We start from the raw sequence: 15,765 nt of genomic DNA on the forward strand, positions 1-15,765 counted from the left end.
ATGTATATGTATATGTATATGTATATGTATATGTATATAATCCTATCAAAAGCCACAGCCTTAAACATTTTTGACATTCCTTCTTTGTAACCACCATCTTTCAATAGCTCTTCAGTTAGGAGCTATGGCTTATAAATTCTCTGTCCCATCCATTGTGGAATGCTGACTGGCTTGATTTTGTACAAGTATTATTCAGGCAAACCACAGCTGTATTAAGTTGAGGAGTGTAGCAGTCTTGATGCTGTCAAAAAATTTCTCCCATTTTCCCCAACCTCTGGCTCTTAGAATGTTTCCACCCTCTTGAGTTTTCTATAGGCAGATTCTATAGGTAGATAAGAAAGCCTAAGAAATGTAGGCTGGAAAGACAGCTTAGTAGTTAAGATTAAAAGTTGCTTTTACAGAGGACTCAGGTTTCTTTCATAATAGTAGTTACATTGAGCTCCCAACTGTTTGTAACTCAAGTTGCAGAAGATTTGACATCTTTTGGTCTTCAAAAGCACTGGGCAAGCATATGGAATACATAAGTACAGTCAAGTGATACATCTAAATATTTTAAATCAATTATGAATGAAATCTAGCAAACAAAAGCATAGAAACGGTGAGAGTAAAATAGAAAAAAGAGAGAGCCACTTGGTACCTGGGTGACTGTGGGACATAAAACCATGCCAGGAAAGTTTTGTAAGATAGAGCAGGTTGAGACTTGGAGACTTGGTGGGCACACATCTGAGGCTTAGGTGACTCCCAGCTCCCTGCCAGACTCCTGACTTGAAACAGGTGCCATGCTTCTCACATAAAAGAGACATGACCATAGTTATGTAGGCCCAAACAGATTTCTCCATGCTAATGAGGTACCTAGAGGCCCAGAGGAATTAGCCAATAAGCTTCCCTTCCCAGAAATTCATCTCTGTAAAAGGTATTTAATCTCAAGCCCACCCTGAGAGGTGGAGTATGGTTTTACACATCCATTTTCCACAATGACGGTAGACTGTTTAGAACCATGGGCTGTCTCTTTTTCTCAAGATCCACTGTGGAAAGCCATGAAGAAGGCCTAATCTCCTGTTGAAGGCTTCATGGCTCTCCCAGCCACAACCTCCATCAAACCTGAAGCCTCAAGCCAAGGACAATCCCTACTGGGACAAGCAGGAGTTTCCCTCTCTCCCGGCCCTGGGCTAGATGCTGTCCCCAGCCAGCAGGCCCCTGACTCTGTTTTCTGCTCTTCTGTGACTCCCAGCAGTGCCTGGATGTCTATGATTCTGAGACTCTCACAGCCCAGCCTCATCACAGGCCTGGGGATTCCAGAGCCAGCTTTCCTATATCTCAGACTGTGCTTCCCCACTCCAGAAGAGTGCCTAGGTGTTTCCCTACAGCCAATCACCTGCCCCTGCTGTTATAAGTTCCACCTCCCGAAGGGGTGGTGTAGGCCTACAACCCTACAGGTGACTAGGGTTTGACACTGCTGGAATCATCTTAATAATTATATAGAATGTTCTTCTGAATTGCCTGCAAGAATAATACAAAATCATTGGGCTCCATCTCTCTCAGTTTTCTGAAGCTGTTCCATGGCCAGAAAGGTATAAACAGCCTTTGAGTTGATTCCAAACACAGAAACTTTTGAGAACAGTTGCAACTTGGCAACTAGGAGCTGCGATAAGATTATACCACCTATTGACAAAATGAAAATTGCAAAACCATCTGCTTCATAGGGAAGATTGCTCAGGAAGACAGAACAGTGTTAATGCAAGGCCTGCCTTAGTACCTTTTCAAGGTCAGAGCCCACAGTCTCCCCTTTACTCTCACGTCATGTAACTCCACAGAGTAATTATAGCCCTAGTCTTTCACATCATTGATTAGACATTGCTTTAACAATGAACCATGCATATTTGACCTACTTTCAGGTTGTACTTCAAAACCTATAGAGCAAGGCATCTACAAAAGTAAATGGTACTGTTATTGTTGCCTGGGCAACTTGTTCTGATTTCGAAAATTAGGATGCTGAATATACTAAGGAAAAGAGTAAAAAAGTTCTCTGCTTGCAGGTACTCCTATTATAAGACTTTATGGAATTCTATGGAAGAAACAATACTTTTTGACATAAATTTATTTTAATTCCTTTTTAAAGTTGTGAGGTATTTTCAAGTATTAAATAACTTAAAAATTAAATAAAGAATGGACATTTATTGGAAATAGACACAAAGACACACCTTCTAGTTGTAATTCTAGGTAGCAGTTTCTGCTGTACTTAGCCTTGGTTTTCTTCGGACAGCTGGTACAGTGTGCTGCTTTCCAACACACGAGAAAACTAAGAAACCAGTTCACCCGTTCTTGGTGTCTCAGATCTCAGTCACTTTATCTGGAGTAGAGAATAAAGCTTGGGATTGCACTGAAATCTTTAAGTGTAGTTAAAATCAGTAAAACAGCCAATGGGAATGATACTTACCCTGTTATCCAACAAGTGAGTCAGAGGAAATCTATATGCAAAATTCTACAGCCACAAGGAAGTCTGAAATGGAAATACTCTTCCAACTGAATTTACCACACTAAATCAGTACTTTTGGGGAAACGTAGCACAGTTCACCTTGAGCTGGCAGGAGACAGCTGTGTCAGGCCTGTTGCATCTTGCAGGTATAGTGCTGTCTGGCTCCCAATGAAAAATAGGGCTTAGCTTGTGTGTTTGTCCTCATGATAATGACAAGAAGTGTGTTTTATTTTTCTGCTCTGTTCTGGGTATAAATTATGTGCACATATGTTTGGCAGTGTATCTACTTTTAGGAATTGAGTAATTACATTAAGCAAACTATGGAGATTTATCTTATGTGATCTAAACTAATATTTTGCTAAGCTTCATTTTAATCTCCAATTTTTAATTTTTGGCTTATAGAGCACTACTTCTCCTTGGAAGCAGATCCTGCCAACAGCCTCTGCAGTGTAAAGTGTAGGGTTCAGGAGTTTTCATACATTCCCTTTTGTTCTTATTGTCTATAGTCTCACCATAATTTCTGGGCCATGTTTAATATGACTTTAGAATAACTTGGCTGTTTTTGAAGAAGACATGAGTATGGATGTCAAGAATATTTGGCTCTTTAGATTTTATATAAAGCCTGAATTTGTATTTTAGTCAATACACATGAACCAAATAGTTTTTAGGATATTTAGATTCCACAGTTTACAAGAAAAAAATTATCCAGTACAAAATACTGTGGCATGATGTATTTATTTGTGTCTAAAACTTTACTTCAACTTAGTGTCCAGTACATTCACATATTCCAAATGACAGATACATATTCTTAGAAATGTAGCATTCCTTAGTTTTATCATTGTTTATACCATACACAAGCAAAAATAGCTACATCATTCCTAGGTGATAGAGTCTTACAGGACCCTCCAACATATATGGCTTATTGTAATCATATGTGGCATTGTTATGTGGGACATGGCATTATTATGTGATAAATAGGGCATCTCTAAGCTTCTTGGCTGTGCCACATTGGATGATAGAACCACTCAGAATACTCAAACGCCTGTCTTGCTCCCTCCTGTAGCCATCAAAGTTCCCCTCTCCTCTTCACACAGCAACTCTGAATGCTGAGGACCTTTTGAAATTGATCCTTTTCAAAAGGATATATTTCTGATCCCAATCATTCCCATGCTTCCTTTAGCTCTGTACTAAAGTGATAATTTTAGGTGTAGGTTTTCAGGAGCAGGGAATATAGTTATGATAAATTTAGAAAAGAGATGCTAAAGATACCAGAAGTCACAAATTTACAGAAGCTCTGTGAATTGAACAGCTTGTGAGGAAACTTCAGGAGCATGTGATGACAGATATTAATGTCAGGTAGCCTGAACAGACTTCTTGGCAATGACAATAACTAATCAAATAAACTTTTGCAATGTGTTTTTCTTCCCTCTCTTAATTTACAAAATGCAAAGAGGTGATAGATGGAGACATGTTTTAGTTTCAATATGGCAACAAGAGGAAATGGTTGTTGTAAAATGAAATGTTGATATAATATACAGTATTCTATTCATTCAGACTTGTATGTTAACTAAGTGTCTTGCTATTTCTCTTTGATCCACTCATCTGTATAATGGGCATTGTGATTCTGAAACAAAATAAACAAAAATAAAGAAAACAAACAAACAAAACAAAACAAAAAAATCCAAACCAACAAAAAAAAAACTGTTATTAAATATAAATGCTGTGTGTAGGCAGGAGGGGTAGATAGCCTGCTATGAGCCAGAAGAGCACACAGCCAACACTGTAGGTTTCAGCATACAATATGCTTTATGAATACTTTTCTTGGAGCCTCACGACAATCACTCTTCTCCATGTGATGGATAGATATTACCAATGGCTGGATCCAGATTCCAGTCTGAAATAGCTAGCCTCATCCAACAACAGTCTGCAACACAAGATTACTGTACTTCAACAGCAAAATCTAGCTTTTGGAAAACAAATAGAAGTCTCTGAAAGCATTAACTGCTTTCTAAAATTGCCTTTAAAGGTTCCCTTATGATATGCTGCACACACCCCTAAACTTCTGCTGTATTTAGTGCTGGCTGGTAGGGAAGGAGGCCTCTTGAGTCACTCAGATAAAGCATTTGTAGTTTTCATGGTTGAAGAGGAGTTTATTTCAGGTTTTATCAATTATCATCTCATTTGTATTTATGTACCAATTATTATTTTTTGTTTACTCATCTAGTACCTTCATAAATACTTAAGCTGAAAAACCAGTGTCCCAAGCTTTGAAATAATTTTAACAGTATATTTATGCAAATAAATTAAATCACCAAAAGCTAAGTGATACTATTTGGCCAATCTGGGTATATGGGAAACACAGTAATAAGGCTCTCAATCCAGTCTTACTTGTCACAGAAAGCCTCCTTGGGAGCATGGTAATCAAGAAGAAATACACTGTATTAGAGAAGAGAACTAGATGAGGTTACGTGCAGGATAGAAAAAGGAATGCTCCCAGCTAAAGGCACTTCCTAGGAAAATGACACGAGACATAAAAATAAAGCATGTGGATCAAAGAAGTAATACTCCTTATGGAGCAAAAGAGCCAGAGTTGTCACTTTCCCTATCACAAACCAGTATGTACAGTATAGCTAAATTTCCTTAGATGATAAGCAAGAAAGCAAAAGTCAGATGGTTAGAATAAGAATGGTACCCCATCATCATGAGTATTCTAATACATGCTTTTGGGTGGCACTGTTTGGAGAGGTTTAGGAAGTCCAGCTTTGTTAGTGGCAGGTTTTGTGTCTTTAGCTTTACCATACCTCAAGTTCATTCTGCTTCTTGCTTGCACTTGGAGAGTTCTCAGCTTCCCTTGGACTGTCATTCTTGCTACTTGGTTCTGTTCTTGGTCAACATGATGAGATCTTCTCCCTCTGGAATCACAAGCTCAAATACATGCTCCCTTCTATAAACTGCTCTGCTCAAATAAACCCTTCATCCTATAACTTGCCCTCATCAACATATTCTATCATAGCAACAAAGAAACAAGAAAAGAATACATGGCACAAGTAGGAAAGTTAGAGAAAAGAGACAATATTCAATAAAAAGCTAAACCATGAGCAAAATAGATGAAAAGTAAAGACAGTATCAATAATTATAGGTTGACAAATAAGGAAAAGAACTAGAAAACAAGCTGTCACTGGAGCAAACATACCCAAAAGAGCAATGTGAAGAAACAACAGATCTTTATTAATTTTCTTTACAAACTATATCCGATGTAAATTACACACCAACATGTGGAAACATATTCTTTCACATGTAATCAGCTTTATTACATGTGCATACATCAGTAAATCAAGGTAACAGAGTAAATTTTTTCTTCAAGGTCCTCCAGTTTTTAAAATTGTATTTATTACCAAAAGTACAAATGTTTTAAGTTGATAGTTATAGATATACCTTAACTTCAAAATACAGATAATTTTTGATTTATAATGGGGTCACATCTAGGATAACAATTATAAAACTTAAAATATCATAAGTCAGACATGCATTTGAAGGACTAGAGATATGTCCCAGTGGTGAAGAGCAGTTAGTGCTTTTCTAGCTGACCCAGGTTCAGTTCCTAGCATCAGTATGGCAGTACAAAATCATCTGTACCTTCCTTTGGGGAATTTCAAAATCACCTGGCTACTTCACTCATTGCCCTGCATGCCTGTAGTACATATATGCATATATGTGTATAAAATATATGTGTACATGTAAATGTATATGTATATGCAGACAGAAAACTCATGCACATAAATAAAAAATAACAGAGAAAGTGCATTTGATGTGCTTAATGTTCTGAGCCCTGTATCATAGCCTCTCCAAACTTATATTGGCTCTGAATATTTATACTTGGGCAAAATCATGAAACAAAAATCTATTTAAGAAGTAATTGAATATGTCATATAACCAATTTAATACTGTTCAGAAAGTAGAAATGGTATAAGAAAATGTTATGTATATTTTCAAGTTATCATGAAGTTAAAAAATAGCAAGTCAAAACCACCATGTCAAATGGCTCCAGGAATGGATCTGACTGGGCCATCAAGGGAATGAAAAATGTTCACCGTTGGATACACATACAGACAAAAACCTGGGGCTAGGTGGTCTGGGCTCTTTACTGGAGAAACTTCAGTACCTATGAAACTCAGCATGCTCATTATTGAGCTGAACTGAGAGGCAGGTTATTGCATAAAGATAAGCAAAAAGGCAGGACTTATGGTAATCAGCTGGATCAAGGAGGTGGGTTAAACTCATCTCAATAGACACAGTCTCTGGATAGCATTGGTCTTTAGGGGATAAATATCATAGGGGGAGAAAGCAATGTTAGACATAATTGCACACATTGCCAATAACTGCATTACTTGCCCCAGGGAAAGTCTTATTGTCCCTCTAAGTCTAAGGCTATAGAGTCCTTGATAAGGATGTGCCCATGTCAATAACACACATTCACTCAGGCCTTGACTCGCTCAGGGCTTCCTATGCTCTCTACACAAAGTATCGTAACTAAGGGATCATCTGCATCTTGCTATTTTCCAACCAAGTTCTATATATTAACTATAAATCAGTGACACAAAGTAAAGACAACCACAGCTTCTGTTTTAACAAAGAAACTCAGACTAAAGCAATTTGTTAGGAAAGTAAGAATGTAGGTTTCCTATTACGTCTTTGGCTTATCCTTGGCCAGCCAGAACCATGTCTCTTTCTTCACAGAATTTGGAGCCAACAAAAGAGACTCCAACTTTCCAGCCAAGGGGAGAGATATGAAATTACCAAATAACAATCTGACTGATGTGTTCACTAAGATGGCTGTAATGCAAGATCCCCCCCAAAATGAGCAAATTCAAACCACAGAATAATTCTGTAGGAACAGCCCATTAAAGGTGTTCCTCTGTTGCTGCACAGTATAATCAAGCAGAAACACCCAGTGGAGACTCACCTATATTAGATACAGTAAATTTATTACAAATATTTTGGCTTTCAAACTGACAATGAATACATCTCTTTATTTCTCCCATTTAATGAAATCCAAAAGAGAACCCTGGTATATTCAAATTGTGTTGAACATAGGATGCAATCTATTGTAGAAGCTGTGGACTTCTAGTGTATGACCTTAATGGCAAGTATCCCACTCACACCTTACACAAATCTTGCATGAGTAAACAAGATACTCTCAGGATAAAGGGAAGGGATAGCATTTTATCATTTAAAAACAACTGGGGTGGATGGGGCATGTTACAAGGCACTCTGTAAGCTGGCCATGATAGATTAGGCTAATATTCTCATAGTGCGAGCAAACATGAAAAAGTTTGCTATTGATTTGGATACTCTGTCCTGGGCAAGATGACAGGAAGGTTCCTCCTTAACAATACCAGTTTCAACTGCCATTAACATAGACTGAATTTAACTCCCAGTTCACCATTCTACAATAACAGATAGACCTTTGGAAGTTAAGCATACTGATGCATCCCTAAACTATGTAGCTTTGTGAAGATTTTATTTTTCTCTTCAGAAAGTGTAGAGGAAATTTGATTTGATTTATGTTTTAAAATTTTCAAAGAACCTTTGCTTGGGTGCCATAAATTCATTCCAAGAATCATCAGCGAAATGCTCTGATTTACTTTTGGACCAGTACCTAAAATAGTCTGTGTCCTCTGATACTTGTTGAATTTATTCATTGCATTTCTTTCTGGAATTTCTCCAGCAGGACAACTCTTTGGGGCTCTTCTTGACATTATCATATCTGGAAGTGAGACTATGCAGCAGAAGTAGCACTAGAGTATAAGAGTTTCTTCAGGTTAATTTTACTGGTTGTGCACTGCCATGGTAAGATGAGGTAGAAAGTGAGGGGTAGCATCAGAAATGACAGAAAAACACAGAGGAAGAAGGGTAGCTTCCAGGAATTGTCCAAAGAAAACAAGTCTGCAAGCATTCGTATAAGAAAGGTATCAGAAATAGCAGAAATCCATGATGTTGGATGCTTTTGTTAAAGAAAACCACCATGATAATTGAGTATAAGCCCCACATTTGGATATTTTATTGATAAGTATGCACTTCATGTTTCAAGAGAGAAATGAATGGAATAATAATTATTTTGATTGTGGTAGAGCAGTCACAACTTACCAAATTTATAAAAACAACACTTGTCTGAATAGAGATTGTAAGAAAACAAACGCTCATCACTTTTAGTGCACACTCATGAGAAAGATGAAGAAGTATGGTGCATTGAATTTGCACATTGCTCTCCTTCTTCCATGGTTGTTCAGGGAACAGGAAAAGATCCACTACCCTTTGCTAGAGTGGCAGCATAGATCAATCTTCAGTGGAGTCATGCATGGAGCCTGAGCATGGTCACTCTGCCATTTCCAAGAGACACAATCAACATTTCTGTTCTTTCAAGTAATACTTAGCATTAAAATGCAAACTGATTACATTTCACTGATAAACTCTGACTCTTACAGAGAAACTAAAGAAAGGTTGCTGCCATTAAAATATAGTTATGAATCAGAATTTCCTTAGCCAATCAGAGACAAGTGAAAAGAATGTCTCACAGTTTTTGTCCTTTAAACTTCTGACCCATTCTTGCCAATTATTAGTTAACTGAACTTTGTAACTAACAAGTGTCCTGAAGTATACTTAGGGAAAGTTTAAGTGCAAATGGTAAATTCATAGAATTATTTTAAATGTCTGGGAAGTCATTTTTTTTCATACAATTTCACTTTTATAAAATTTCACAAAACGTTACAATCAAACACTAGTGTATCTATCTCTAAAGCAAAAAAAAAAGTTAGACATTCCTATTTTTAAAAGGTTAATATATATTTCTTTAATTTTAAATTTTTTGCTAAGATAATACATTTCAACCCCAGAGCATGGAAAACAGCATGGTTTTAGTCTGAGGAATGCTGGTGTTCTTTCCACAGCCAAGACACTTGGGTCAAGTGGGTGTAATTACTTATGAAACCAATATTTCTTCAAAGGCTTGATACTTCTCTGCCTCCTGGAATTGCTGAAAACAAGAATGAGTCACCTCGTTGCACTCAAAGCTCTGCTTTTCCGAAGTGGCACACACATACTCCTTAGAAGAAAGAAAAAGAACTAAAAATATAAATTAATAATTGGAAAGAATTTCAGATTTCTTAAACACTACACTATATCAAATTATTTGATTATGGAATTATAAGCCTATAAACACAGTGTTTCTGTTACTACTGTCTGTTGCACAAGTGATGAAGAAAGTCTCTCTCTCTCTCTCTCTCTCTCTCTCTCTTGCACACACACACACACACACACAGAGCAACTATCAAACTTATTAAAAGAAAAAAGAAAGCGAGATCCACACATTACTCTTTGGCTGGATCTGTTCCTATTCAAGAATATATGAAATCTTTTCCATATTCAAGGTTTATAAAAGACAGTTGGGGAGTCTGTTTTCTTCCCACAGCAAGGGGGAGTTTTACAATGTGAGCCAGTGATAATCATACTGACTTATGAAAAATTACTCTTGTAAAGATATCAGGGCCACACAAGAGAAGCTTGGGGGTCTGAAGTTAAGTTCTTGGCAGGGAAAGGGACAGATTTTAAGCAGGAGAGCAATTAGTTCTGGGTTTTCCTACTTTTCTCTGTCCAAAATCTACTGTTAGGGGGAAACTTATGCAGTTACTTCAGCCTACTCTCTGGAGTTCTTAAAACAAATCTCCACCCCTTTCTCTTTTATTCTAATATGCTCTGTGGCAAGGCAAAATTCCAGGGCTGCCATTTAAACATAAAAGCAAAGCCACAAAAATTTGCTGTCTCAATTTGAATTCCAGAGCATAAAAGTGAGTCTCAGGTTGCCTTCAGACACTTGGATACAGGATGCACTTAGGAACGGTCACAGCCCTGAACTGGTACTTTCTCTACTGTCCATGATTAGAGTCCCTATTTTCTGTGATATCTGTTTCTTGCTGAATGCAATTGCCAGCGTTGGTGGGCTGGAAGCAGCCGAGGTTATTTTCTCAGGTAGAGCAGAATGTGCATCCAAATCTTCTGGCAAGCTTTAATGAAGCACAGACTAATGGGCCCACCCTAGAGCTTCTGGCTGCCTGGGAGCAGGTGATGGGAGGAGCAGGGAACACGGTTCCTGTTTCCAAAGAGTTTCAGACGCTGCAGTTCCTTTTACTTGAGGACTTGGGTACTTAAATACTACTTATCTGGTATTGATCACAAACAAACATATTCACAAATTCTTTTTTCATGGATAATAAATTCCATATTCAAGGTCCTCTGGCTTTATGATGCACATCCTAATAAAGTTTAGGGCAGGAAATCAAACATCAACATTGATGTTAAAGTTTGTTTTTATAGACATATGAATAAGGAGAAGTGCAGTGTAAAGAAAGAAGCTCTTGCAATGTGTGGATAGGATCATAAGTTGGCTCAAAAATATTTGAAGAAAACATGGCTATGTTTTATTTTGGCCAGTATTTTTTTTTTCACTGTGACAAATATACGTGACATGAGCAACTTATGGGGGAAACAATAATTGTGGCTCCCATTTCAGAGATATTAATCTATCAGCCTATTCTATGAATGGTGACAGAGAAACCAGATATTCATTTACAGAAGAGTGAAATTATATCTGCGTCTCACACCCCACAGAAAAACAGTTCATATGGCAACAAAGAGCCTAAGTTAAACCTGACTGCTGAAATAACAAAGAAGGTCTAGGGAAACCTTTCTGAATACTGGCATAGATAAGCCCAGTAGCATAAGAAATAGCCCCAATTAATAACAAATACAGTTACATGAAATTAAAGAGAACTTCACACAGATGACCTTGAATTTTTTTTTAAGTATCCACCATCCTAAACATTCAGGAAACTACATCTATTAACTAAACAAATTCTGACAAGGATGTGGGGAAAGAGGAACCCTTTCAATAGGTGTGTGAATTGGTGCAATCATTATGAAAATTAGGTTAGAGATTTCTCAAAAGGATAATAGTACATCTATATGATACAGTTGTTGTGGGAAGTATTAAAATATAAACCTGCCAACTCTCTGCTGGACCAGATTATGTTCCCACGTTCCTGTCTGCCCATCAACTCTCCTGTCACTCCTGCAATCAGGCACTTGTCCTTGGCACCGCTAGTTCTTCCTCAGTCATAAAGCTATGTAGTGAGAGATCCCCCACTCCAGTAACTAAAAGGAACTGCCAACCATGCGGTTGCATAACACAAGACTCAGTAATCTGGTAGAATAAGGACTCTTAAAGCTTAATTAACTAATCAGATATGTATATCAATAATATCACAATTTACATGATGCCAATACAATAATTTCAGAGCCAGTTGATAATGAAAAAGCTTTATCCCAATATTTCTAACCTTGTTAAATCATAGCTACTTGTGGTTGGAAAACACCACTTGGGTACACATCAGTGAAGCTCTCTGTCCCGGCAACTCTTAGCTCGGCCTCCCTTTTCCCTGTCCAATTACAGGCCTCCCACTGCCCTAAAATTATTGGACAGGGAAAATCCTGCAACATTCACCCTTTCTGTTTAATTTAAAAAGAAAATAAAACTTCTCTCAAAATATAAATTGAGCACAACTATTACCATTTTGTAAATTATATGGTATAAGATAGACCTAACACCCAGTCCAACATTTTTGCCAATAAAATTGAATACTGTTCTCTATCCTAACTTAAAAGATTACATAGTTCTGCACCTGACTTATGTCCTGGCTTTCAATTGTATGTCATCTGAAAACCAATCTGTCAAACCTGTTCCTCTCAAAGTAAATAGCCTGGGTTGGATATGAGACTATTAGTTTTCAACTCTGTCAGAAATCCAAAAACAATGGATATTAACTGAAAATATATAGGAAGTCTAACACAGCTTCCAAAACTTAACCAATTTATAGAGTCTGCTGATCACCTGGACAGTACCTTACTTCAAAATGTTGGAACATTGATCTTCAGCCTTCTGGCCAGGATCACCTGACAGACCTAGAGAAACAGGATATTAATGACTAGCCTACTCTGTCTTGTCAGAATCAAGCTGTCCTGAACCTGTAATTGTGTCCTTTCTTTGGACAATATTATGTCTGTAGATGAAAAGAGACAATTCTTGCCTAATGGCTGTCTCACCACAACTGGAGTAATTCATAGATGCTAAATTTCAACAGCCATCTTCTTTCTCCTATCCTGAGATGCTCTCTGTTCCTGCAATTCTTAGCTCCACCTCCCTTTTCCCTGTCCAGTCACAGGCCTCCCACTTCCCTAATGTGATTGACAGGGAAAAATCCTGCAACATACAGCTATATCCCTTATGGATAAATGCCCAAAAGACTCTCCATCCTAATAAAGAGATATGTTCATATGTGTGCTGACTACAGCTTACTACACCTTTCTTCACAAAAGAGAGGAAATATAATCAATTTATATGTTCATCTTTTATTTCTTACATAATTGATATAAGAAAAGAGCTACCTAAAAGGCTACATTCTAGTGGAGTTCCCTTGTAGCTTTCTCCCAAGATTATCTCTTTGTGAAGAAGAATCTTTCATATGGGCTTTCATATTTGTGCACTAGAATGCCCAGTGGAGAGAACTGTCCTCCAGGGCCATTCTTGTTGGCCTAGTATAGTTCTGTATTTCTCTTTAATGGCCCAGGCCTTTAACACTCAGAGCTAATTTGTTTGCACTTGCTTTGTCTATAACTTTAAACAAGTCCATGCTCCTTTTCTTTTTAAGTTACATGTTTCAAATGCTTTTGCTTTGTAAACCATTATAAAACTTACCAAAAACATTAGATTGTGATAAACTCGATGTCCTATTGCCTTGAAATTCTTTCCGAAATAAGTTTGTCTTTTCGATTTTGCATTTGACCCCACTCACATTTGCAGGACTTGGCAAAATATAGATAAGTTCTTTTCCAGAATGCAACACAAACAGTCTCAAATCCAACACCCAGTAGGATCTTTTTCAGCTGACACCTTGTCAGCACAGCATTTTCTGTCTTCATATCTGTCAATATGCTAGCCATCTGACCTCCCACAAGACTCATACATCAAGATCTGATTACAGCATTCCAGGGTTTCTCTGAACACCAAACTCTTTCAAATTTATTCCCACAACCCAGACACAAAGGCCTATGTGCTACATTATCAGGCTTAGTAGCAACAGTGACCATCATCTCTCTGCTACTAATGTTTACTATTTATTATTTTCTCATAAGAGTGAGAAAACATCCAATAAAAGCAACTTAATGGAGAAGAACTGCATCTTAAGGGGTCAGAAGTGTTAGTCTATTATGGCAAGGAGTTCATGCATAGGTCAGAGTATATGATAGAGAATTCTCTATTTACAATGGGCTAGGGGTCAGAGGCTAGACTGTAACTTTCCATGACTGCTCCTAGTTATCTACTTCTGACACCTAGGCATCAGTCCTTAAACGATCTATAACCTCCCAGCAAAGCTTTACCAGTGAGGGACAAAGGGGGGCTGTGGGGAAATATTCCAGAGTCAAACCATAACAGTTCGATGGGGTTTGTATGTTGAAAGGTTAGACCAGAATCTTTGGTATGGTGCAGGCCATGTGGGATACAATGGAGTAGTACCTTGCGAACTGAGGTAATATATAGCTTGGGAAACAGGGAGAAAGTCAAACACAACAGCAGCATAGTCTCAGATAGTCACGTTGTAGTTAGAACACAGTATGAAAGGAAACAATGGGACAGAAAATAAGAATATGAGAAGGTTAATGGGTTAGAACCATAGAAAGGAAGAACAGATTGAACAAGAGAATGAAGAAGATCAGAGGTTAGAACTGGTGAGCGAAGAAATAAATTTGTTTTCACCTACAACTTCGGGTGTGTATGAAGAGATGACTCTATTATTCTTCTAAAGAATGAGTTGACTATAGCTAACAGTAATACATTTTATGTTAATGGCTAAATAGAGGATTCAAATGTTCTCATGAGAAATAATTAATGTATAAGATGAATTATGTGCTCACTTTCCTTGTTGGACAGTTATACTACATATATGTGTTCAGGGCATCACATCTCCTCCATTAGTTTATAGTAGTATTGTGCATTAATGACATTTAGGGAAGAAACTTCCCATTTACCTCCACATACAATGACTTGGTACCTGTCCAGGCACACAAAAAGTGTACATGAATGTCTGTGATAACAAGCTAACAATTTAGCAGACTGAAACAATGCACATTTATTACCTCTTCCTTGTCTAAATGAGAAGGCTCAGTTTCAGGCTGAAATCTGTTAGCTAAACAAGGTTAATGGAAAACTTTCAGATCTATGAGAAAATACAGCATGTACAAATGACACAGAGTGAGTGTAGAGTAAAGGAATACAGGAATGACAAAACAAACACAGATGGCAAAAGGATTTGGCACTGTACAACCTGTACAGACATGGGGGGGAATACCTGGAGAAAACTTGAGCCTTTACCAGAACAGCAGTGGGAAGACAATAAAGGGTTTTCAGGAAGGACATGCCATGTTTCAATTTAAACTTTTATGTGAATGTAATTTTTATTTGATTGCAACATGGAGGAAATATTACAGGTAGCAAGAGAATTGTTACAGTATTGAGTGTAGTTCTATAGGCTCAAAATGATATGGTAGAGGTTTAAGAATAACCTAAGATTGTGAAAGGGAAGAAAGCAAGTATATGCTCTATAGACATGTTAACTAAGGCAAGTCAACTAATCAATATGCCTGGGTTATGTACAACATGAACTTTCATATGAGTAAGAGAAGTCAAACAGGCAAAGTACTATCATAGAATTTCCCTGAAGTAGAAGATTCTCATCTTTGCATAGGAATCCGTGCACGCCTCCTCTCTCCCTGCTTTTGCTTTTTGAGACAGGCTATTACTTCGGATCTAAGGCTCTTGCCTTTTATTTTCATATGCTAGAATTACAGGTATGTACCACTGTACCGAGATTTCAATTCATTTTTTTTAACTAGAGAAAGAAAATCAAATTAATTTTCAGGGAGAACAACAAATGGAAAGGGTCAGTTGGAATTTGAAGGCATTTGGAGAAAGGAGAAATAAAAAAAAAAAAGAACTTAAATAAACCATGTTTTAAGAGGGTAGCAATAAAAATAGGTCCAGAAAGATAATGGAATTGATTGAGGAAACCAGAATGAGTAAAACAGATAACAGTGGCAAAAACAAAGCAAAACAAAACAAAACAAAACAAGCAACAACAATTAAGAAAGAAAGAAAGAAAGAAAGAAAGAAAGAAAGAAAG

This window comes from Mus caroli, chromosome 2, assembly GCF_900094665.2.
Source record: "Mus caroli chromosome 2, CAROLI_EIJ_v1.1, whole genome shotgun sequence".
NCBI lineage: Eukaryota > Metazoa > Chordata > Mammalia > Rodentia > Muridae > Mus > Mus caroli.